We start from the raw sequence: 22,995 nt of genomic DNA, 5'->3' as shown, positions 1-22,995 counted from the left end.
TTGGGAGGAGTTGGTTGGGGTTCATTCCTTCAACAATCATACGTGAAGCCACACTATGTGCAGTCACTTTCTGGGCACTGACCATAATCCAATGAACCGAGGAGACTGCATTCCCTGCCCTCCTGGGCTTCCATTCAAGTCAGAGGTGAGACAGTCACAGTAGACATGAGAAGCAAGTAGTGCCACCATATGGTAGATTTGACACACTCCTGACCTCTTCTACGTATGGAAACATGATTTCTGATTGTGACGGGGATGGCGAATCCCTGGAGCAGCTAAAATGGTAAGTGGGGTTTAGGTGCAGAAGGAGGGGCTCCCATCTCCACACAACTGCGTGTGGTCTGCGGGGGCCTGTGGGTGGGGGGCTGGCAGAACTCTGGCTCTCACACATCTTATGATTCCTGCTACAGGGCTGAGGGCTCAAGGCTTTCCCTGCAGGGAAAGGAGTCAAGACGGCTGGGGATGTGGTCCCAGGCACCGTAGGGTGTGTGAGAGGCTGGACAGCAGAGTGAGCCCAGAGAGAATCCATCCCCACGCCCTCCCACCCAGCCCTGCCCACACCCCCAGAGCCCGTGCTGAGCCAGAGCAGGAGGTGTGCAGAGCATCCCGCTCACACTCGGGGCTGGAGCCTCCATGGGGATGCTCAGCTGGTGCTGAGGGTGCAGAGTGTGGTCAGGGCCAAGAGATTGCTGTCACTGGGAAAAGGATATGCAGATTTTCATGCAGACACTTGGGCAGTACATTCACGTGTGGGCTCAAGTTTGGGCTTTTCCAAGGGCCCTGGGTAGGCCAGGGGAGCAGCGCCTCCCTCTGTTTCCTCATTTATCAGATATTGCTGGACACCTCCTGTGTGCCAGTGAGTAATGCCCAGAGCAGACAGCACCCTCCTGGGGTGGACAGGTCATTCCAGCAGGGATGGGGCAGTGACACAGACAGAGGAGGTTGTCAGGTTTCCCTGAAGAAGGGAAACGTGGTCACATCAGTGGTTGAAGGCTCCTCCCATGGAGGCTTTTGCCAGCCCCTCCTTGGCTGCCAGGCCCATCTGTGCCAGAACTGCCATACTGGGGGTGGACATTGGATGGGCTGGTCTATGGACAGGCACGGGCAGAGGGTACAAGACTGCAGCTCACTCAGGGGAGCCTTGGGAGGGCAGCATAGAGGGATAGGCCAGGCCTCTGATGCTGTTGCCCACCTGTCTCCCACAGTGCCATGTCCTCTGTCTTAAAGATCTGGCTGGAATTCTATTCCACCGATTTCCACGAGCCTCCTGAATTTCATTCTTTGAAGTTTCTTTCGGCCTATGTACATATCAGTATGTGAGGTTCAGAGGTGGAGCGTAAGGCTGATCTTCTTCTGGCGCAGCTGGAGAAGCCGGAGCACCTGGAGCCTAGTGAGGCGGAGACTGAGGGTGAGGAGGAAGAGGGTGGGTGCCTGTGCGGGTTTGGGGAGGGGCCTGGGCTGGGCCACACAGAGCAGAGTTTCCAGAAGCAGGCTGGGGACAGGGGCACTGAGTACTCAGAACAATCATACAGTGTTCTGCAGTGTGGGGAGACTTCCTGAGGCTGGGTCTCTGGACTTGGGCTTCTAGAAAGACAGTGTCATTGGATGAGACATAGAAACTCACATTGATATTTTCAATTGTTGTCTCTCCAGTTCCAGCTTCCGCCCAGGCTGAACAACTGTCCCAAGAGCTGCTGCCATGTTCGGCTCGAGTTCCAGCTCCAGCTCCACCTCCACTGCCAGAGGCAGAGCGAGAGCAAGATCCAGAGCCCAAGCCAGAGCAAGAAGTAGAGCAGGAGCAAGATCCAGAGCAAGAGGTAGAGCAGGAGCAAGATCCAGAGCAAGAGGTAGAGCAGGAACAAGATCCAGAGCAAGTGGTAGATCAGACGCAAGATCCAGAGCAGGAGCAACAGAAAGATCAAGAGAAAGATCAGGAGAAAGAGCAAGAGAAAGAGCAGGAGAAAGATCAAGATCCAGAGGTAGAGCTAGAGCAACCTGACATAACCGTTCCTGAAACATCAGAAGAATTAGAAGAAACACCAGCACCCAGGGGAGCCCTGGCTCCAGAGCTCCCACAAACACCCTCACCAGTCCCCACTCCAGATCTGTTCTTGCCCTTCCTTGACGCTGTGCTTCTCCTCATTTTTGTCTGTGTCCTGCATCTCCTCAAATTTTTTCATCTTTTATTTTCAATAATATCCCTTGTAGAAAATAAAGTGTTTTTAATGTTTTCAAAATTACCATTCAGTGGCACTGAGTACATTTTTAATATGGTGCAACCCTTACCACCATCTAGTGATCGAACAGCTTCATCAACTCTGTAGCCTTTAAGCTGTCACTCCCCATCCCGCCTCTCCCTGTCCCTGACTACCACTCCATTTTCTGTGTGTGTGAATTTACCTATCGTGGATTGTTCCTATCAGTACCGTTATATGTTATGTGGCCTTTTGTGTCTGGCCGCATAATATGAGAAAGATCTGATTAATTTTCATTTTATGTTTTTAGTAAGAGGAAAATTACAGAAAAATCAAAGACTCTATGTAGAAACACAAAGCCCTGATAGTTATTATTTCCATAATCTTGAAATAGGAACTACTTTTGAATGACCAGAGAGCCAGAAGCCACTGAGGAAAATGCTGACTTTTCCTGGTCCAAACAAAAACCAGAATAATGTCAAAAGGTGAAAAGACAAACCCCAGACTGGAAAATTCTTCATGGGCAGAGAAAGGGTAGTATGCATCCTAGTTGTACAAAGAGTTCTCATTTATCCATAGGGATAAAGGACATATTCCCGCAGTTCCACAGGGAAGCAATTCACATGGCCAGTAAATGTCAGATATCCGCGGCCTCCCTAATGATTATGCACAGAAATTTACTCACTATTCAGATAGCATTTGCCCCATCAGATGGGCAGGTCTGTATGTCTGGTGACGACCAGCTCTTGTGAGAATGAAGGAAGAAGAGGTCCCAGCGGATGCCCCAGGAGATGTGTTCATAGATACCCCTGTCGCAGGAGCCTCTCAGCAGCTCCTACCAAAATGCCCACGTTTGTCCATGTGCCAGGCAGCAGTGATGCTAGGAAGTTACGCCACATATATATGTAGTCTACCTATGTTAATCAATAGATTCAATAAATCTAAACTTGAAAAATTCCAAAGAGTGATGTTTAGGGGACTTGTCAAATAACCTCAAAGTTAATATGAAAAAAAAATTACGTGCAAAAATGGCCCCCAAAAAGTTCAAGACATAAGAAGAACAATAATAATAAAAACCAGGAGGAAATTTGCTCCGTCTAATAAAATGTATTGCAAAGGAACATACTTGAAAGTGAATGAGATTGGCAAAGAATAAGCGAATAGTTCAGTGGAGTAAAAGTTTGAATTTTGAAACAGATTCTGGTATATGTGGAAAGGATTCAGATTACTTAGGGGAAAGCACTTCATCATTACAGGGATTGAAATATTATTTATTTGGAAATTAAATCCAGTTATGCTTTTGCTAGGTACCGTTCACAAAATTAAATTTGAGATGAATTACTAACTTCAATATTTTGCAAAAGTATTAAGCATTAGAAGAAAGAAAAACACATAATAATTTCCACAGAAGCCAAAAGTACTTTTGAGAAAATGTAAGACTCATAAATATCAAAACACTAGATAAAATAAGGTTTGACCATACGTATTTGTATTTCTCAAGATGGAGAAAAATGGGTTATGTGTATGTATTGTGAATTTAGAAAATCAAAAAGAATTAATTAAAAACCTATTACAAACAAGACGACTTACTAAACTAAAATTTACATGTTGCGATTTAGAAAAATTCACATATAAAATTAATAAATGTCTTATGTAATAACAATAACTATCTAGATTACATGACACAAATCAAGATTCCATTTTCAATAGCCACAAAATTGTTAAAATATTTGGCATACAGCTAACAAGAACTCAACAAAGCCTGTTTAACTATGTGATTTAAGCATTAGAACACTCTTAAAACATACATACACAAACGATAGAGAAATGTCAGAGATATTTTCTTGGCCAGAAAGCCACATGATCCTAAGGATTTTATTTTCTCCTAAGTTACTTTATACGTGTGTCATGATCACATTAAAAATAGTCTCATTTATTTCTTCACCTAGAACAAAATAAGATGATTATAAAATGTTGATGAAACATTAATCGTTCATCAGAAAAAAATGAGGAAACAAATCAAAAGGGAGGGGTAATTCTACCAGAGCTCGAAAAAAATTTTTTTATAAATTCTTCATTATCAAGACCATATGGAATTTGTTTATAAGTAAATATAAAACCTAATGAAAAAGAATGGAGAATTCAAAGAGATACCCAAGATTTATAGAAATTTGTCATTTAAGAAAGATAGCATTTCAAATCACTGGTGAAAATATGCTGCTACTAACGTAGCAGCAGTTAACATGGATGGCATAGCAGCAATTAATAAAGCAAAGCAAACTCAAACAAAAGGTAAATGCCACCAACTAGGTCAAAAGGACACGACAAAAAGTAATTACAAGCTATAATACTTAAAATGGGTGATCAATAATGTTTCAATTTTAAAAAAAGCAAAAAAAACAAAAAACCTCTTAAACTAGGATAATATCACTAATACAATGATGTGTGAAAAAATGAGATGGAAATGACCAAGAAAATGAAATAAAAATGAACAAAATACATAAACAATCTAATAACACAAAAGGAAATTTAAATTGGCATCAATACTTAATTAGGTGCTTAAAATCCCTCATAGAGAACTAGACATTTAAAATATATTGAAATACAATACTTCACCTATTAGATTTGCAAAATTTAATTTTTTGATAACAAACTTGTTATTGAGACTGTGGGGATACAGGTATTATAATACACTCTGGTGGAATGCAAATGGTAGAGCCCATAAGGAGCAGAAACTCGCAAAATTTAGCAAAATTATACTTGTATATTTACTATTTTACACTGTAACCCAATATTCAGGAATCTATATCATATGTAACCTTGAAAAATTATAAGGTGAGGTGTCGACAAGATTGTTAATATGACAATACCTATTACTAAGGGTTGGAAACACCCCAAATTTTCATTCATAAGGTTTGCATGAATAATTAGGGTGCATTTTTACAATCATGATTTCTAAACACTGAGTGTAAAATGTTATTGAAAAAACGAACAAACTGAAGACAACGAAGAGATGTACATGTTCATAGATGAGAAAATAAGTAGGGAAAATATATCAATTCTTCCAAATAAATCTATAAATTTTGTTTATATATAAATAACAATTGACATTTTTTACGCAATTTGATAAATTACTAATTCTATATTTCATACGGTTGAGTAAAGGCATAGAATAGAAAACTCAGTTTTGAAAAAGTACACAAGATACCGTCGCTCGTGGTGACCGTGTGGCTTTAATAGCACACGGCTCCGCGGTCAGGACTGTCACGCCGCGGACTGTGCCTGCCAGCCTGGGGCCGAGGAACCGCCAGGACCGTCGGCCGACGACAGCCCACGCGGGTCCCCCTCACGGCTGTGCTCGGCGCCTCGTCAGCGCGGACCCCTTGCACCGACCTGGAGCGCCCGTGGGAATCCGTCGTGTCGCTGGAACCCGCTGTCATCGGCCGCAGAGGGGCGGGAGCAGGGAGTGGAGAGCGGCCGGTCGTGAGCTCCTGTCCCCGGGCGGGACGGGCGGCCTGGGGGCGGCAGCTGCAGGCAGGGCCACCAGGAGGCGCCACGGAGAGCGCACCCCGCGACCGCGGCTTCCCGTCGGCGGCTCTGAGCGCCGCGCACCGGCGGCTGCGGGGACGCGGCTGACAGCCAGGCGCGGACCGCGTGTCCTCTGTGCGCGGTGGCGTCTGCGCACGCGCACTGTCCCGCTTACAGCAGCTGCTGTCACCACAGGTGAACGCCTCAGGGACCCATGTAGTGCTCTGGACGACACCTCCTGGGAGCCGATGTCTACACTGCAGCCTCCGAGCAGTCGGGGTCGGCACGATCCCCCGTGGCCGTCACCAGGGCCCTGTCCCCTGTCCGGGTTTATGTCCTCTTCCTAGTGGAAAACGCCCCCCATAGACTGCTAAGAAAACGGTCTTGGGCTGCTAAACGTCCAGAGGCCCGTCCTCGCCTTGTCGGACTCACGTTTGACGAGGAAAAGCGGAGATCGGAACCGACTCTGCACGAGACGCTGAAGGATGGACTAACCTGTCGTCTCCCTCATGAGGCTCCTCCGCAGCGTCCGTCCCCTGGACCCCCACACCCAGAGTTGACACGGTGTCCCCTGTGCTTCCCCAGTGCGGGGCGGCGTGTAGACCCATCGTCACTCTCCACGTGGGGACCTCTGGGGACCTCCGGGACCTGTCCCTTCCTCCTTTCTCCCACGGTTCTCTCCTCCTGCCCATCTCCGCGGCTCTTCCTGGAGCGCGTGTTGTTCAGACACTGGCTCTGCGGACACGCACTTCCGTTTTCTCTCTCTCTTTCCCTTTTACTCCTTTTACTTTTTTATGCTTTTCTTTCAATTGTATCTTTCTTGTTATCCTTTTGTCTTTTTGATCTAATCAGGCTTCCCTTGTGTTATTTTCTCATCTTTCTAGTGAGTTGTTTTCTAATTTAAATTTCAACACTTATGGGCCGCCCCCTGGCGCACTCGGGAGAGAGCAGCGCTGGGAGCGCAGGGGCGCTGCCGCGGGTTCGGATCCCACATAGGGATGGCCGGTGTGCTCACTGGCTGAGCGCCGTGCGGGCGACACCACGCCTATGGTTACAACGCCCTTAACTGTCACACACAAACACACACAAAACAAACAAACAAAAATTTCAACAGTTATATTTTTAATTTCTAAATGACCTCATGGTTATTTGATTCATCTTCTCCCTCTTCTACTTTAACAATATCTGCTCTTCTTCAGTAAGTCCAACAGTTTCTCTCCTATAACTCTGAGGAAGTTAATGGTATTTTCTGTTTCCCTTGCATGATCTCTATTTCTTCCAATTCGCTTTTTCCTTTTTTGTTTGTTTGCTTTGGCCTATTTCTTATTAGAGGATTTGCTGAAACTAGAGGATTTGCTGAAACATCTGGGGCCCTTGGCATCTGCTCATGGTTAACAGGGCAGCACAGGAAAGTCTTGCTCGTGTGCTGTGGCTTCATGGCCTGTGGGTGACTCTGTGAGGTTCTTTGACTGGGTTCTTGACTGAGGTGCCCAAATCAGCAGAGTGTGTACTGAAGAACTGGACTCCAAGGCCAGATGACATGCATTTGGATTTTTTTTAATTTTACAAGTTTCCATGACAATTCCTAACGGATCTTAATGCTGAGCACACCAAAGACTGTTAAAACTAGGTATTCATGCCATCGTCAGTCACATAAAGGACACCTACAAATTTAGGATACAGAACTTCCAACAAATAGTCATTTAATACCCGTTAATTGAAACCAAGTGTTTCGTGGACATACGAATTAGAGAGCATCTGGCTTCTTTAAGGGGTAAACAGTGAGGTGGAGCTGAAGATGGAGAGAAGCCCAGAGAGGGGACTAGGAACGTGACAAGTTTGACTTCACATCTCAGAGGCACTTTTCACTTCATTTCTCTCCATTCATAGCACATGCTAAGTGTAATCACAAGATCGGCGCCTCGGCTTGGTTGAGTTGAAGTCAATGCAAGTCCTAGTTCAAAGAAGCCCTGAGTCTTCTGCTTGGGAGCCAATCCACACCATGACAGACAGATGTGATGGGTTTTAATCGTTAGCAGGGTTGAAGTTGTCGAGGAGAACATGGGAAAATGAAAATTCTGAGAAGAAAGGAGGGAAGCAGCTAAAACTACCATGGAGCAGGGCCGGCCCGTGCGCACTTGGAGAGTGCGGTGCTGACAGCACCAGGGCCACGGGTTCGGGTCCCTATGGAGGGTTGGCTGATTGGCTCACTTGGGAGTGCGTGGTGCTGACAAAACCACAGCAAGGGATAGGAACCCCTTACCGGTCATATTTAAAAAAAAAAAAAAAGTAATTTTTTTCAACTGAATAACTTGTCTCCATTGCTTTTTATTATAGAATAAGAGGTGGTTCTGTGTTAAGTATTTTGGCACTTGGAAATAATAAAACCAAAATTAGAGATGGAATGTAGTTCTAAAACCTCATCAAATTACAGTGATAGCTATAGTAATCAAATCCATAAAAGATTCTTAAGTAATTATGACACTCAAAATTCAGAGCTACATGCAAAGTCACAAATATATTTAAAGTTAAAACTCATAGCAATATTAAAAACTTAGCAGCACAGTCACCTACCTTGCCTTGCTGTATGTATCAATCCTTTCAAAGAAGCAGCCTCTCCTAAAGCAATTGTCATTTCACTAAATTGATCACCTGCCTCAAACTCCTTGACATTTGAAACTATTCTTCCAGAGTCATGATTTTAATTTCCCTCCCATGACTTGGAATTACCAGCCTCAATACATTTGCATTGTTCCCTGTACTATTCCACAATGGGGGACAAAAAGCCTACCCTTGCCTTATCTGTGAGCATCTTTTTTCCTTGCAATCAGCTTATTCTCCATAGCAGCAGAGTATCTCTCTGTTGCATATTATTCCAATATGATCATGTATAGGCTGGCTGGTAGCTCAGCTGGTTAGAGCACAGCCTCGTATCACCAAGGTCAAGGGTGTGGATCCCTATATTGGCCAGCCACACACACACACAAAGATTCCAATATGATCATATATTTTACCTAATAGGAGCAGATGACACTGTTTTTGGTTTGTTTTGCTTTTTAATTAAATAAACTTGAAAAATATCTGTTTATTTCAGACCTCTAGAATTTTCTAGGGCTTACTAAGGTTTATCAATTTCTCTCTTGTAAACAAACACATACACAGAGTGCCTGGAACCCAAGTTGGAAGTTACAGCAGAAAGAAGAGACTACATAGGCACAAAAAGAACAGCAAGAAAACTCCAATTCTGATGTTTTACAGGAATGATTTTTCCCTTTGAAAAACATGTGTTCTTTCCATTTCTTTGCCTCTTGAAACTTAACACGTCACCCCTCTCCCAAATATCATCTACTTTCCACTAAACTTACTTGCTTTAATGCTCTTCGTTTTTAAAAGTCAAGTTCATTTGCCACTTTCTGCAAAATAGCTTCTCTCAATTCTCAAAAAAGGAATCTATTGTCCATTTTCTACTCAGCATCGTTCCAGAGCCTCCCCCAATATTGTTGACATTCTCCTCAATACCACATTTTAAAATGATAGTCCTAAACATAAAAGAAAAGCACCTCGATGGTCATATTGTTTGGATCATTTCTTTTGTCATGGGTGTCAGAATTTTTCACAGATTTTTTCTCATTCAGTTGCATGCCAGGACAAATGAACCATAATTTTCTACTAATGTTTAAGAAATTTGTAATCATCTTCTAGCTAAGATGTCATGAGACCCCCTTTCCTCCCTACACATGTGTACATATCTGCATCCCCTATTCCTAGGGGGATTCTGCAGGAGATGAAGGGAGAGGGCTCCCTTGACTAGTGCGGGTGCCCAAGGTCAGCATGCTGGGGTGTCAGTTTCCTGGGATTGCCTGTGACACTGCTATCAAGGCCATGCACAGAAGCAAGAGGAATGTGTTGGCCAGAGAAGGAAGACCCAGTGGGCTACCTTAGGGGTTCAGAGGTGTCCCCTGAGACTGAGAGTGAAGAAACCCACAGTAAGTAGGACAATCAAGGAGGCTAAAGTGAACGGCAGAAGTCAAGGCAGGATGGTGACTCTGGGAAATCTTTGTGCCCAGGCAGTTCCTGGCTGAAGGAAGTGGTCGGCAGACAGAATTAAAGGGCTGGCAGGTTATCAGGCAGCATGTTCATGGTGACCTTCCATCTGGGTATTCTTGATGAATCCTGTTTCACATGTTTCCAGACAATTCATTCATCAGTACTTGGCACCTATTACTTGCCAGGTGCTGGGCTCGGGGCCTGGAATAGGGGCAGACCGAGGTGTAGACTCTGCTCCTGGGTTGCTGACTGTCAGGTGAGGGGGACTAAGGATCATGGCATAATGCAGAGTGATAACATGTGTAGGTAGAGCACCAGGTAATAAAATCATAGACTCTTCTCAAGGGCAGCACTTCAGGGAGTATTTATGGAGCCCCCGTGTTAGGCCCTTCCTGGATTCTGCACGCAATATAGTGATAGAGTTGCTGTCTCCCAGGACCAGTAGGCTGTGGGCTGGGATAGTGTTGACAGCAATGGATCTACATCACAGCAATGGATGTGTGTCTAGTGTAAAGAAAATGGGGTGTGAAGCCAAAGTATGGGGGTGGAATCCTGATTGTGTCAACAATGGATATTTTATACAATTTGAAAAGAATGGCTGAACATATCTGCATACTTTCATCTAATGGAGATATAAAGTTATTCCATAAATGGAATCTTCCTCAATTCTAGTTATGTTTGCATTGAACATGAGCACTTATCCCTGCCATTCAATGATTTTGAAAATAGGATTTGAATTTGTGAATACTATTTCTTACTTACTTACATCTTACACATCAGTTACATGTTGCCGCCATCTTAATGGACCCATCGCCTCTGGTTCTTCTCTGCAAATGGTGTTCATTTCCTACCATCTTCAGGTAGCTTCCTAATCTAGAATATTCTGAAGGCCTCCTAGATCACTTTCCTCTCTTAGAATGTCAGGCACTCGATAGCACGTCTTCTCCTCTTTCTTATCCTGGGATCATCTCCCAAGCCAGGGTGCAGCTGAATCAGCTCTTTCTCCAGCTCTCGGCACCATGCTTGGCATATGGTGGATACAAACAGAGAGAACAGAGGAGACAGAGCACAAGACTCTAGAGACAGGCGTGTTACAATGACATTTAGAAAGTGACACCTTCTCACTTTTGATCCTGTATTGGTTAGAAGTGAGTCACTAAGTCCAGTCCACACTGCAGGGCAGGGGATTACGTGAGGATGTGTGCAGCAGATGGTGGGGACCACTGGGAGCCCCTGAGGAGTCGCCAACCACACAGACAGAGATGTGGCACTTGAGTCCAAACCTAAATACACACGAAGCCATTGTGAGGTTTTATGGAGGAAAGCAGTATGTGAATGCATGAAATTCCAACTGTCGCATGGTGCAGACAGGGAAAACAGACCAAGAGCAAAAGTGACATTTTCAAGATTATATGACAGGAACCAGACCTGTCGTTAGTCGTATTCCATGCTACCTTCCACACCGTCGTGGATTTTATCTCTAGTCTTGTTTATTAGCTGCATGTGACACCGGCCATAGGTTTCAGAGATGTTTTCTCACACATGCCTGATGCCATCCCTAGGAAGAAGATGCTAGAAAGATCCCCACTGTGCAAAAGGGGAGACTGGGGAGGTCATGAGAGTGACAATGGCTTGTCCAGGGTCACATAAAGTGATAAGAAGCAGGAGCTGGGGATGAACCTACGTGTATCTCCTCTGAGCTGTGACGCTGGCTGCACCCAGGCCTTGCACAGGGGTGTGGTCAGGCAGTGTTGGTGGAAGGGTGGGCAATAGAGAGAGTTCATGGGGAAGGAGGGTCAGCAGACAGGTACCCAGAGGGGCATTTGCAGTCTTGTACACAGAGGAGGGGCTCAGGAAATGAGGTATCAGGAAGTGACTTCACTTCCTTGACGACAGACCCCAACAGAACTCGGAACTCGGTAACCTGGCACCCACATTCTATACACAGCCCCTTCCCCAGCTCACTTGGCCACAGTCAGAGTGAGATGTTGTGCTGTATCCCGAGGTCCCGGGGCCGTAGCCCCAGGAAGCCCTGTGCTGAGAGGCTTGTCCAATGCTTCCAGCGCTGGTTCAGCCCTCGCCCTCGACCCCTGTGGCCGTCTGGGACGAGGTCCCCAAGGGTAATGTCAGGTGGCCCAGAGGAGGTTGGGCAAGGCCAGGCCAGCACTATGAGCCTCCCTGGGTGACCGCAGCCCCTCCTCCTGAGTGTGTGGGGAACGGGGACATGGGACACCCTCCCAGGGCAGGGGCAGAGGGTGGGGGGTTTATAAACCTGCTGGTCCTGGTGTGTTCACACCTCAGGTCTGGCTGGAGGGTGAACGGGGACTGCCGGGGTGGCAACCACCACCCTGTACATGAACCCTGGGCCCTCAGGCTGTCTTCTCATGTCCTCCCTGGGGTTAAGACTGGCCTCCAGCCCCTGCCCTCCTTGGGGTTCACGGTGCTGTCACTGTGTATCTCTCCCCTGTCCTGTCCTAGAGTGAAGACACATCTTCATTGAGCTCGGATGCCACCCACATGGTGTGGCCTGTCCCGGCACGCACCCTGAAGAAGCGGGTGGAGCACCTGGTGCCTGCTGTCTTGGGTGGTGACCAATCTTATGTCCACCTGTTTCTGTCAAGCTACAAGAACTTTGCCAGTCCCCGGCATGTGCTGCACCTGCTTTTCCTCAGGTGAGCACTCAGGCCCTGGATCACACAGTGTCACTAGGCCGCCTCCTAGCTGTGAGTCTTAGGAGTGTCACCACACCCCTCTGAGCCTCAGTTTCCTCCTGTGTTCAGTGGGTGGTCACAGGAACAAGCTCCAGTGGGTCCCCCATGGAAAGTGCTGCTCCTGAGTCCAGCCCTGTGGAAGGTCTGCTGGAGGGGCCACGGTCGTCCTCATTCAGGATTCCTGACACCCCCACGAGGAAGTCTCTGTCACCCCCTCACTGACCTCGTTGACTTGGGCTTCACTGTTTTCACATTTTTACAGGAAATTTGAGATTCTATCTGTAGGCTTCTGGGTGTATTCAAAGCAGGGAGACCAGAGGCGGGCAGAGCGGCTTCAGGTGCACCCAGAGATCTTGGGAGGAGTTGGTTGGGGTTCATTCCTTCAACAATCATACGTGAAGCCACACTATGTGCAGTCACTTTCTGGGCACTGACCATAATCCAATGAACCGAGGAGACTGCATTCCCTGCCCTCCTGGGCTTCCATTCAAGTCAGAGGTGAGACAGTCACAGTAGACATGAGAAGCAAGTAGTGCCACCATATGGTAGATTTGACACACTCCTGACCTCTTCTACGTATGGAAACATGATTTCTGATTGTGACGGGGATGGCGAATCCCTGGAGCAGCTAAAATGGTAAGTGGGGTTTAGGTGCAGAAGGAGGGGCTCCCATCTCCACACAACTGCGTGTGGTCTGCGGGGGCCTGTGGGTGGGGGGCTGGCAGAACTCTGGCTCTCACACATCTTATGATTCCTGCTACAGGGCTGAGGGCTCAAGGCTTTCCCTGCAGGGAAAGGAGTCAAGACGGCTGGGGATGTGGTCCCAGGCACTGTAGGGTGTGTGAGAGGCTGGACAGCAGAGTGAGCCCAGAGAGAATCCATCCCCACGCCCTCCCACCCAGCCCTGCCCACACCCCCAGAGCCCGTGCTGAGCCAGAGCAGGAGGTGTGCAGAGCATCCCGCTCACACTCGGGGCTGGAGCCTCCATGGGGATGCTCAGCTGGTGCTGAGGGTGCAGAGTGTGGTCAGGGCCAAGAGATTGCTGTCACTGGGAAAAGGATATGCAGATTTTCATGCAGACACTTGGGCAGTACATTCACGTGTGAGCTCAAGTTTGGGCTTTTCCAAGGGCCCTGGGTAGGCCAGGGGAGCAGCGCCTCCCTCTGTTTCCTCATTTATCAGATATTGCTGGACACCTCCTGTGTGCCAGTGAGTAATGCCCAGAGCAGACAGCACCCTCCTGGGGTGGACAGGTCATTCCAGCAGGGATGGGGCAGTGACACAGACAGAGGAGGTTGTCAGGTTTCCCTGAAGAAGGGAAACGTGGTCACATCAGTGGTTGAAGGCTCCTCCCATGGAGGCTTTTGCCAGCCCCTCCTTGGCTGCCAGGCCCATCTGTGCCAGAACTGCCATACTGGGGGTGGACATTGGATGGGCTGGTCTATGGACAGGCACGGGCAGAGGGTACAAGACTGCAGCTCACTCAGGGGAGCCTTGGGAGGGCAGCATAGAGGGATAGGCCAGGCCTCTGATGCTGTTGCCCACCTGTCTCCCACAGTGCCATGTCCTCTGTCTTAAAGATCTGGCTGGAATTCTATTCCACCGATTTCCACGAGCCTCCTGAATTTCATTCTTTGAAGTTTCTTTCGGCCTATGTACATATCAGTATGTGAGGTTCAGAGGTGGAGCGTAAGGCTGATCTTCTTCTGGCGCAGCTGGAGAAGCCGGAGCACCTGGAGCCTAGTGAGGCGGAGACTGAGGGTGAGGAGGAAGAGGGTGGGTGCCTGTGCGGGTTTGGGGAGGGGCCTGGGCTGGGCCACACAGAGCAGAGTTTCCAGAAGCAGGCTGGGGACAGGGGCACTGAGTACTCAGAACAATCATACAGTGTTCTGCAGTGTGGGGAGACTTCCTGAGGCTGGGTCTCTGGACTTGGGCTTCTAGAAAGACAGTGTCATTGGATGAGACATAGAAACTCACATTGATATTTTCAATTGTTGTCTCTCCAGTTCCAGCTTCCGCCCAGGCTGAACAACTGTCCCAAGAGCTGCTGCCATGTTCGGCTCGAGTTCCAGCTCCAGCTCCACCTCCACTGCCAGAGGCAGAGCGAGAGCAAGATCCAGAGCCCAAGCCAGAGCAAGAAGTAGAGCAGGAGCAAGATCCAGAGCAAGAGGTAGAGCAGGAGCAAGATCCAGAGCAAGAGGTAGAGCAGGAACAAGATCCAGAGCAAGTGGTAGATCAGACGCAAGATCCAGAGCAGGAGCAACAGAAAGATCAAGAGAAAGATCAGGAGAAAGAGCAAGAGAAAGAGCAGGAGAAAGATCAAGATCCAGAGGTAGAGCTAGAGCAACCTGACATAACCGTTCCTGAAACATCAGAAGAATTAGAAGAAACACCAGCACCCAGGGGAGCCCTGGCTCCAGAGCTCCCACAAACACCCTCACCAGTCCCCACTCCAGATCTGTTCTTGCCCTTCCTTGACGCTGTGCTTCTCCTCATTTTTGTCTGTGTCCTGCATCTCCTCAAATTTTTTCATCTTTTATTTTCAATAATATCCCTTGTAGAAAATAAAGTGTTTTTAATGTTTTCAAAATTACCATTCAGTGGCACTGAGTACATTTTTAATATGGTGCAACCCTTACCACCATCTAGTGATCGAACAGCTTCATCAACTCTGTAGCCTTTAAGCTGTCACTCCCCATCCCGCCTCTCCCTGTCCCTGACTACCACTCCATTTTCTGTGTGTGTGAATTTACCTATCGTGGATTGTTCCTATCAGTACCGTTATATGTTATGTGGCCTTTTGTGTCTGGCCGCATAATATGAGAAAGATCTGATTAATTTTCATTTTATGTTTTTAGTAAGAGGAAAATTACAGAAAAATCAAAGACTCTATGTAGAAACACAAAGCCCTGATAGTTATTGTTTCCATAATCTTGAAATAGGAACTACTTTTGAATGACCAGAGAGCCAGAAGCCACTGAGGAAAATGCTGACTTTTCCTGGTCCAAACAAAAACCAGAATAATGTCAAAAGGTGAAAAGACAAACCCCAGACTGGAAAATTCTTCATGGGCAGAGAAAGGGTAGTATGCATCCTAGTTGTACAAAGAGTTCTCATTTATCCATAGGGATAAAGGACATATTCCCGCAGTTCCACAGGGAAGCAATTCACATGGCCAGTAAATGTCAGATATCCGCGGCCTCCCTAATGATTATGCACAGAAATTTACTCACTATTCAGATAGCATTTGCCCCATCAGATGGGCAGGTCTGTATGTCTGGTGACGACCAGCTCTTGTGAGAATGAAGGAAGAAGAGGTCCCAGCGGATGCCCCAGGAGATGTGTTCATAGATACCCCTGTCGCAGGAGCCTCTCAGCAGCTCCTACCAAAATGCCCACGTTTGTCCATGTGCCAGGCAGCAGTGATGCTAGGAAGTTACGCCACATATATATGTAGTCTACCTATGTTAATCAATAGATTCAATAAATCTAAACTTGAAAAATTCCAAAGAGTGATGTTTAGGGGACTTGTCAAATAACCTCAAAGTTAATATGAAAAAAAAATTACGTGCAAAAATGGCCCCCAAAAAGTTCAAGACATAAGAAGAACAATAATAATAAAAACCAGGAGGAAATTTGCTCCGTCTAATAAAATGTATTGCAAAGGAACATACTTGAAAGTGAATGAGATTGGCAAAGAATAAGCGAATAGTTCAGTGGAGTAAAAGTTTGAATTTTGAAACAGATTCTGGTATATGTGGAAAGGATTCAGATTACTTAGGGGAAAGCACTTCATCATTACAGGGATTGAAATATTATTTATTTGGAAATTAAATCCAGTTATGCTTTTGCTAGGTACCGTTCACAAAATTAAATTTGAGATGAATTACTAACTTCAATATTTTGCAAAAGTATTAAGCATTAGAAGAAAGAAAAACACATAATAATTTCCACAGAAGCCAAAAGTACTTTTGAGAAAATGTAAGACTCATAAATATCAAAACACTAGATAAAATAAGGTTTGACCATACGTATTTGTATTTCTCAAGATGGAGAAAAATGGGTTATGTGTATGTATTGTGAATTTAGAAAATCAAAAAGAATTAATTAAAAACCTATTACAAACAAGACGACTTACTAAACTAAAATTTACATGTTGCGATTTAGAAAAATTCACATATAAAATTAATAAATGTCTTATGTAATAACAATAACTATCTAGATTACATGACACAAATCAAGATTCCATTTTCAATAGCCACAAAATTGTTAAAATATTTGGCATACAGCTAACAAGAACTCAACAAAGCCTGTTTAACTATGTGATTTAAGCATTAGAACACTCTTAAAACATACATACACAAACGATAGAGAAATGTCAGAGATATTTTCTTGGCCAGAAAGCCACATGATCCTAAGGATTTTATTTTCTCCTAAGTTACTTTATACGTGTGTCATGATCACATTAAAAATAGTCTCATTTATTTCTTCACCTAGAACAAAATAAGATGATTATAAAATGTTGATGAAACATTAATCGTTCATCAGAAAAAAATGAGGAAACAAATCAAAAGGGAGGGGTAATTCTACCAGAGCTCGAAAAAAATTTTTTTATAAATTCTTCATTATCAAGACCATATGGAATTTGTTTATAAGTAAATATAAAACCTAATGAAAAAGAATGGAGAATTCAAAGAGATACCCAAGATTTATAGAAATTTGTCATTTAAGAAAGATAGCATTTCAAATCACTGGTGAAAATATGCTGCTACTAACGTAGCAGCAGTTAACATGGATGGCATAGCAGCAATTAATAAAGCAAAGCAAACTCAAACAAAAGGTAAATGCCACCAACTAGGTCAAAAGGACACGACAAAAAGTAATTACAAGCTATAATACTTAAAATGGGTGATCAATAATGTTTCAATTTTAAAAAAAGCAAAAAAAACAAAAAACCTCTTAAACTAGGATAATATCACTAATACAATGATGTGTGAAAAAATGAGATGGAAATGACCAAGAAAATGAAATAAAAATGAACAAAATACATAAACAATCTAATAACACAAAAGGAAATTTAAATTGGCATCAATACTTAATTAGGTGCTTAAAATCCCTCATAGAGAACTAGACATTTAAAATATATTGAAATACAATACTTCACCTATTAGATTTGCAAAATTTAATTTTTTGATAACAAACTTGTTATTGAGACTGTGGGGATACAGGTATTATAATACACTCTGGTGGAATGCAAATGGTAGAGCCCATAAGGAGCAGAAACTCGCAAAATTTAGCAAAATTATACTTGTATATTTACTATTTTACACTGTAACCCAATATTCAGGAATCTATATCATATGTAACCTTGAAAAATTATAAGGTGAGGTGTCGACAAGATTGTTAATATGACAATACCTATTACTAAGGGTTGGAAACACCCCAAATTTTCATTCATAAGGTTTGCATGAATAATTAGGGTGCATTTTTACAATCATGATTTCTAAACACTGAGTGTAAAATGTTATTGAAAAAACGAACAAACTGAAGACAACGAAGAGATGTACATGTTCATAGATGAGAAAATAAGTAGGGAAAATATATCAATTCTTCCAAATAAATCTATAAATTTTGTTTATATATAAATAACAATTGACATTTTTTACGCAATTTGATAAATTACTAATTCTATATTTCATACGGTTGAGTAAAGGCATAGAATAGAAAACTCAGTTTTGAAAAAGTACACAAGATACCGTCGCTCGTGGTGACCGTGTGGCTTTAATAGCACACGGCTCCGCGGTCAGGACTGTCACGCCGCGGACTGTGCCTGCCAGCCTGGGGCCGAGGAACCGCCAGGACCGTCGGCCGACGACAGCCCACGCGGGTCCCCCTCACGGCTGTGCTCGGCGCCTCGTCAGCGCGGACCCCTTGCACCGACCTGGAGCGCCCGTGGGAATCCGTCGTGTCGCTGGAACCCGCTGTCATCGGCCGCAGAGGGGCGGGAGCAGGGAGTGGAGAGCGGCCGGTCGTGAGCTCCTGTCCCCGGGCGGGACGGGCGGCCTGGGGGCGGCAGCTGCAGGCAGGGCCACCAGGAGGCGCCACGGAGAGCGCACCCCGCGACCGCGGCTTCCCGTCGGCGGCTCTGAGCGCCGCGCACCGGCGGCTGCGGGGACGCGGCTGACAGCCAGGCGCGGACCGCGTGTCCTCTGTGCGCGGTGGCGTCTGCGCACGCGCACTGTCCCGCTTACAGCAGCTGCTGTCACCACAGGTGAACGCCTCAGGGACCCATGTAGTGCTCTGGACGACACCTCCTGGGAGCCGATGTCTACACTGCAGCCTCCGAGCAGTCGGGGTCGGCACGATCCCCCGTGGCCGTCACCAGGGCCCTGTCCCCTGTCCGGGTTTATGTCCTCTTCCTAGTGGAAAACGCCCCCCATAGACTGCTAAGAAAACGGTCTTGGGCTGCTAAACGTCCAGAGGCCCGTCCTCGCCTTGTCGGACTCACGTTTGACGAGGAAAAGCGGAGATCGGAACCGACTCTGCACGAGACGCTGAAGGATGGACTAACCTGTCGTCTCCCTCTTGAGGCTCCTCCGCAGCGTCCGTCCCCTGGACCCCCACACCCAGAGTTGACACGGTGTCCCCTGTGCTTCCCCAGTGCGGGGCGGCGTGTAGACCCATCGTCACTCTCCACGTGGGGACCTCTGGGGACCTCCGGGACCTGTCCCTTCCTCCTTTCTCCCACGGTTCTCTCCTCCTGCCCATCTCCGCGGCTCTTCCTGGAGCGCGTGTTGTTCAGACACTGGCTCTGCGGACACGCACTTCCGTTTTCTCTCTCTCTTTCCCTTTTACTCCTTTTACTTTTTTATGCTTTTCTTTCAATTGTATCTTTCTTGTTATCCTTTTGTCTTTTTGATCTAATCAGGCTTCCCTTGTGTTATTTTCTCATCTTTCTAGTGAGTTGTTTTCTAATTTAAATTTCAACACTTATGGGCCGCCCCCTGGCGCACTCGGGAGAGAGCAGCGCTGGGAGCGCAGGGGCGCTGCCGCGGGTTCGGATCCCACATAGGGATGGCCGGTGTGCTCACTGGCTGAGCGCCGTGCGGGCGACACCACGCCTATGGTTACAACGCCCTTAACTGTCACACACAAACACACACAAAACAAACAAACAAAAATTTCAACAGTTATATTTTTAATTTCTAAATGACCTCATGGTTATTTGATTCATCTTCTCCCTCTTCTACTTTAACAATATCTGCTCTTCTTCAGTAAGTCCAACAGTTTCTCTCCTATAACTCTGAGGAAGTTAATGGTATTTTCTGTTTCCCTTGCATGATCTCTATTTCTTCCAATTCGCTTTTTCCTTTTTTGTTTGTTTGCTTTGGCCTATTTCTTATTAGAGGATTTGCTGAAACTAGAGGATTTGCTGAAACATCTGGGGCCCTTGGCATCTGCTCATGGTTAACAGGGCAGCACAGGAAAGTCTTGCTCGTGTGCTGTGGCTTCATGGCCTGTGGGTGACTCTGTGAGGTTCTTTGACTGGGTTCTTGACTGAGGTGCCCAAATCAGCAGAGTGTGTACTGAAGAACTGGACTCCAAGGCCAGATGACATGCATTTGGATTTTTTTTAATTTTACAAGTTTCCATGACAATTCCTAACGGATCTTAATGCTGAGCACACCAAAGACTGTTAAAACTAGGTATTCATGCCATCGTCAGTCACATAAAGGACACCTACAAATTTAGGATACAGAACTTCCAACAAATAGTCATTTAATACCCGTTAATTGAAACCAAGTGTTTCGTGGACATACGAATTAGAGAGCATCTGGCTTCTTTAAGGGGTAAACAGTGAGGTGGAGCTGAAGATGGAGAGAAGCCCAGAGAGGGGACTAGGAACGTGACAAGTTTGACTTCACATCTCAGAGGCACTTTTCACTTCATTTCTCTCCATTCATAGCACATGCTAAGTGTAATCACAAGATCGGCGCCTCGGCTTGGTTGAGTTGAAGTCAATGCAAGTCCTAGTTCAAAGAAGCCCTGAGTCTTCTGCTTGGGAGCCAATCCACACCATGACAGACAGATGTGATGGGTTTTAATCGTTAGCAGGGTTGAAGTTGTCGAGGAGAACATGGGAAAATGAAAATTCTGAGAAGAAAGGAGGGAAGCAGCTAAAACTACCATGGAGCAGGGCCGGCCCGTGCGCACTTGGAGAGTGCGGTGCTGACAGCACCAGGGCCACGGGTTCGGGTCCCTATGGAGGGTTGGCTGATTGGCTCACTTGGGAGTGCGTGGTGCTGACAAAACCACAGCAAGGGATAGGAACCCCTTACCGGTCATATTTAAAAAAAAAAAAAAAGTAATTTTTTTCAACTGAATAACTTGTCTCCATTGCTTTTTATTATAGAATAAGAGGTGGTTCTGTGTTAAGTATTTTGGCACTTGGAAATAATAAAACCAAAATTAGAGATGGAATGTAGTTCTAAAACCTCATCAAATTACAGTGATAGCTATAGTAATCAAATCCATAAAAGATTCTTAAGTAATTATGACACTCAAAATTCAGAGCTACATGCAAAGTCACAAATATATTTAAAGTTAAAACTCATAGCAATATTAAAAACTTAGCAGCACAGTCACCTACCTTGCCTTGCTGTATGTATCAATCCTTTCAAAGAAGCAGCCTCTCCTAAAGCAATTGTCATTTCACTAAATTGATCACCTGCCTCAAACTCCTTGACATTTGAAACTATTCTTCCAGAGTCATCATTTTAATTTCCCTCCCATGACTTGGAATTACCAGCCTCAATACATTTGCATTGTTCCCTGTACTATTCCACAATGGGGGACAAAAAGCCTACCCTTGCCTTATCTGTGAGCATCTTTTTTCCTTGCAATCAGCTTATTCTCCATAGCAGCAGAGTATCTCTCTGTTGCATATTATTCCAATATGATCATGTATAGGCTGGCTGGTAGCTCAGCTGGTTAGAGCACAGCCTCGTATCACCAAGGTCAAGGGTGTGGATCCCTATATTGGCCAGCCACACACACACACAAAGATTCCAATATGATCATATATTTTACCTAATAGGAGCAGATGACACTGTTTTTGGTTTGTTTTGCTTTTTAATTAAATAAACTTGAAAAATATCTGTTTATTTCAGACCTCTAGAATTTTCTAGGGCTTACTAAGGTTTATCAATTTCTCTCTTGTAAACAAACACATACACAGAGTGCCTGGAACCCAAGTTGGAAGTTACAGCAGAAAGAAGAGACTACATAGGCACAAAAAGAACAGCAAGAAAACTCCAATTCTGATGTTTTACAGGAATGATTTTTCCCTTTGAAAAACATGTGTTCTTTCCATTTCTTTGCCTCTTGAAACTTAACACGTCACCCCTCTCCCAAATATCATCTACTTTCCACTAAACTTACTTGCTTTAATGCTCTTCGTTTTTAAAAGTCAAGTTCATTTGCCACTTTCTGCAAAATAGCTTCTCTCAATTCTCAAAAAAGGAATCTATTGTCCATTTTCTACTCAGCATCGTTCCAGAGCCTCCCCCAATATTGTTGACATTCTCCTCAATACCACATTTTTAAATGATAGTCCTAAACATAAAAGAAAAGCACCTCGATGGTCATATTGTTTGGATCATTTCTTTTGTCATGGGTGTCAGAATTTTTCACAGATTTTTTCTCATTCAGTTGCATGCCAGGACAAATGAACCATAATTTTCTACTAATGTTTAAGAAATTTGTAATCATCTTCTAGCTAAGATGTCATGAGACCCCCTTTCCTCCCTACACATGTGTACATATCTGCATCCCCTATTCCTAGGGGGATTCTGCAGGAGATGAAGGGAGAGGGCTCCCTTGACTAGTGCGGGTGCCCAAGGTCAGCATGCTGGGGTGTCAGTTTCCTGGGATTGCCTGTGACACTGCTATCAAGGCCATGCACAGAAGCAAGAGGAATGTGTTGGCCAGAGAAGGAAGACCCAGTGGGCTACCTTAGGGGTTCAGAGGTGTCCCCTGAGACTGAGAGTGAAGAAACCCACAGTAAGTAGGACAATCAAGGAGGCTAAAGTGAACGGCAGAAGTCAAGGCAGGATGGTGACTCTGGGAAATCTTTGTGCCCAGGCAGTTCCTGGCTGAAGGAAGTGGTCGGCAGACAGAATTAAAGGGCTGGCAGGTTATCAGGCAGCATGTTCATGGTGACCTTCCATCTGGGTATTCTTGATGAATCCTGTTTCACATGTTTCCAGACAATTCATTCATCAGTACTTGGCACCTATTACTTGCCAGGTGCTGGGCTGGGGGCCTGGAATAGGGGCAGACCGAGGTGTAGACTCTGCTCCTGGGTTGCTGACTGTCAGGTGAGGGGGACTAAGGATCATGGCATAATGCAGAGTGATAACATGTGTAGGTAGAGCACCAGGTAATAAAATCATAGACTCTTCTCAAGGGCAGCACTTCAGGGAGTATTTATGGAGCCCCCGTGTTAGGCCCTT

This window comes from Cynocephalus volans, chromosome 17 (genome assembly GCF_027409185.1).
Source record: "Cynocephalus volans isolate mCynVol1 chromosome 17, mCynVol1.pri, whole genome shotgun sequence".
Lineage (NCBI taxonomy): Eukaryota > Metazoa > Chordata > Mammalia > Dermoptera > Cynocephalidae > Cynocephalus > Cynocephalus volans.
The sequence above is the reverse complement of the archived record's forward strand: the minus strand, read 5'-3'. Positions refer to the sequence as shown.